We start from the raw sequence: 4,132 nt of genomic DNA, 5'->3' as shown, positions 1-4,132 counted from the left end.
CTCCTTTTGGAACGTGAACTAAATAGACAAAATTAGTAAATGGGCACCTTTTCCTACTGATGTGAAACAACTAACAATTTCTAACTTACCTTACAATTTAGATTAGCCCACAGATATTGGTGGTTTTCATCCAGAAAGGTCTTTCAAAAGAAAAGTACTGTAGTGGCTATTAAGCATCCCAGCACTATTGGCTTACAAAGCCAACACTTTCTTAACTCACTGTGCTTAGAAGCTTCCAAGGGACCCCTGACCCATAAGAGATGGGGTCTAATGAATGGAGATTTTGTTTGGGAGAGAGTAGGATCATCTGTTTTAGGAATCTGTGCCTTGAACTCACTGGAAAATAAAGTCATGATCATTTAGCTGGCTAATCCTTCATCTGGTTGGTTTATGGCCTTTGTGTTGTTGTTGTTGGTGGTGGTGGTGGTGTTTATCTTGGGTCTATGGGTCTCTCTCCGGAATGTAAGAAATGCATATCAGCTTTGGAATCCTGCTTTGCGATAAAAATGAATTGCTAAGTCATGCTATGACTTCATTTGCCAACCACATTTCTTCTGCCTCTGCCGAATCACCAAATATCTCCACGTTGCTGAAATCAGTTGAGCCACAAGTGAACTCTTAATAAGTATTGATGCATAAGGAAGATGAGGACATACCTGGAGACGAGATGCCGAGGGAAATTTTGTTGATCCCAACAGATAATCATTTGTTTTAAACTCGCAAGAAAATGGAAGTCAAAGGAGAAGTTGCCAAGAAATATAAAAAATTATGCTGTGGGTTACTTGGTTCCACGGAGCTTGTGGCAGAAGAGAAAAAAGGGGGGATGAAAAATGCAACAAAGGAGATAACACACTATAACAGAGCATATGTTGGTGATATTTCAACATGGAGACTGCTGTTATCTTTTGTCTTCCGGGATGGAAACATGGAAGAAGAGCTGAGGAGCTTTTGGAAGAGACTCTCATCTTTTAGTGACAGGTACGGTTTCCAGACCAAAGAATTCAGTGGAACCTCATCTAAAATTCCCTTGGGTGTCAGAAGCATCTCAAGTGAGCAGAAATTTTGAGGATTACGTTTTCTCCTGTAAAGGCAGTCTGTTTGCTTAAATTTTTACTGTGTGCTTGGCTTGGCGTGTACAATAGAGGAGACATTTCAAATCAGAATTAAGAAGAACCATTAGACTACAGAATAATGATGGTGGTATCGATTATGACGATTCTTCAGAGTGCTTGGTTGTAAGCGCTTTGCGTATACTAACTCATCAAATCCTCACCAACGACCCTATAAATTAGAAATTACTATTATTATTCCCATTTATAGATGGAACTGAAGCGCAGAGAGATTAGGGAACTCACCCAAGGTCACGGGAGTAATAAACAGCGGAAATGGAATTGAACTCAAGGGATCTGTCTCAGGGCCTATGATTTTAACCGCTGGCCAAACTGCTTCTCTAATAAATAAATATTGTCTGTTATCATATGATGTTATGGTGAAACTTTGGTTTGCGAGCATAATTCGTTCCGGAAACATGCTTGTAATCCAAAGCACTTGTATATCAAAGTGAATTTCAAGAACCGTTGGCTCAGTTGTGATCACGTACTACTCGCTTTGCAAGACATCCCTTGTTTATCAAGTTAAAATTTATTAGAAACGTTGGCTTGTCTTGGGGAACACTCGCAGAATAAGTTCCTCACAATCCAAGGTTTTACGGTATTGTATATTACTTTATTGTCTATTAGCACTCGTCGTGTGAATGAAAGGTAGTAATCTGTAAGTTCAAGTGTCCTGTACCAGTTGACAGATCCCTGCACAAGTTAAGAAGAACGAATGCTATTATTTGCACACAGTCTCATCTCGATTTTGTATCTTGAAATGTACAGTGGTATCTCAAATAATAAACTCTAAAGAAGCAGATCTCAACAATGTTCTTCATGTTAGATAGAATGTGCCAAAAATGTTTATATTCCTAGTCGCCTGGAAGGAATGGTTTGGGGCAATCGGAAGGCAAGTTCAGACGCTGGTGTCATCCACTCGGCATCTAATTCCCTCCACTACCTTATTCCCACGTCTCCCTCTTCATTTTCCAGGCCTTTCCACATACTCATGACTATAAAATTTGCTCTCGCCCAGCAGTTTAGAAACTTTCATAAGACTGGTATCACACAGCGTTGGGGCTTTCTCTGAAGGTGTGTTTCCTTCCCATTAGTCATTTTTAAGTAGAGCTTAATTTAAAATTCTATGACTTTGATCAAACCTAAGGGAATTCCTCGACCAGAAAAGATTGAGGGAGTGCCCACGAGGCACGGTTTTTATGGGTTTAGTTGGCCTATTCCTGTACTTACTCCCACCAAAGTAGAAGACTTTAAAATATAGGTTTTATATTTAGTCCAATCATATGATCTCAGGCATTTTGCTTACCAAGTTTATCTGAGCATCTGCCTGAACTTTTCTAATCATTTCTTTCAGCTAATATTTTAGACATTAGGAGGTTTGAAAAACCATAAAACAATGCCACTCTTTTCACAAATATCTTTTGCTTTGGTAAATACAGTTATCTTTCAGAAATATGCATTATTTATGTTAATATGTGATAGGTTTATTGTCATTTTTAAGTTAATAAATAAATTTAAAACTTATTCTTAAAAATTTTAAAGTTTATTTATTTTGAGAGAGACAGAGAGAGAGCATGCACACAGCAGGGGGGGAGCAGAGAGAGAGGGGAGAGTCACAAGCAGGCCCTGCACTGTCAGCACAGAGTCTGACATGGGGCTCAATCCCACGAACAGTGGGATCAAGAGTCAGATGCTTAACTGAACGAGCCACCCATGTGCCCCCAACACTTTTTTTTTGCTTTGATATCTAATATCACATTGATAGATATAATCCACATTAACCAAAGCTCTTTGAGGTCCTCACCACTTTTTTCATGAGTGTAGAGTGGTCCTGAGAACAGAGTCTAAAGACTTGTGCTTCACACACCTGGCCTCAGCAGCCCCAACCTCCACGCCATCAGAGGACCTGCCATGCTCCAGTGCCAAGACCACAATGGTAGAGTCTATAGCCCTGAGTCTGGTCATGACTGCCCATTTACTAAGAGGTGAGTCCTCCATGCCTTCATCCGTAAGGTGGAGACAATAATAACTAGTTCTAGGGATGTTAGAAAGCTTGCATAAGTTGCCAGAGGTTAATGTGCATAGCCCAGGGTCCAGAATAAAGTAGACAAGAAATACATAGTAGCTCCCTTCTAGTTTCCCAGGTGCCTCGTATGCACCGTACCATTACATCATATTGTCTTTAAATCCTTAATTTTTAGCCCAATAGATCATCGAGAACACCTGCTTATCTCTTTCCTAAATAATGTTCTTTCTAAATCTCTCCTCATGACAAAATCTTGTAACCAGAACCACAGCTTACATTTATATAGTGCTTGCTGTGTGCTAGGCACGGATCTACATATTTCATCTGTATTAATTCATTCAATCCTAACGACAAACTCAAGAGTTAGGAGCTATTACATATAGTTTGGTTTTACGCAATAAAAAACTGAAGGACAGATAGCAAGCAACTAATATCATATAACCAGCAAGTGTTGGAGTCAGCACTAGAACTCAGGCTGTTTTCAGATTCTATGGGCTTCACTTCGGCTGATGGTGCTAAACATTTTATAAATGGCTCCTAAGGAACTCTGCACCGGACCCCACGGGTTCTGTGTGCAGCCAGTTAAAATATGACTAATGGCAAATTGACTTCATCACATCGATATCTGCTTGGTTGAGAAATTGCAACAGCGTCTTCTCTCTCCTTGCTTTGGTATCTCCGTTGCAAAACAGGCCGACTTGTCAGCACTTAAGTAGGGTGGACCAACAAACCCAAGCTCGTTCTTCCGTGCAGTGGCTCTTTGGGACTGTCGCTGCTTAAACGCAATCAGATAATTGCCTCTGGAAGATAAACAAAAACAATTTAATATTTTCCTTCCAAATAATTGCACCGTAATCCATCGATTGGACTAAGGCCTCAGCATCAATGGCTACTTGACAGCCCATGTTACACATCTTTAAGTTGCCAGGGTTGGACAGAATGGGACATTGATACTTTTGTTGATGTGGGCACATTTGCATCCACACATACTGGA

The sequence above is a fragment of the Felis catus genome, chromosome A1 (assembly GCF_018350175.1).
Source record: "Felis catus isolate Fca126 chromosome A1, F.catus_Fca126_mat1.0, whole genome shotgun sequence".
Classification (NCBI taxonomy): domain Eukaryota; kingdom Metazoa; phylum Chordata; class Mammalia; order Carnivora; family Felidae; genus Felis; species Felis catus.
Note: the sequence above shows the minus strand (reverse complement) of the source record.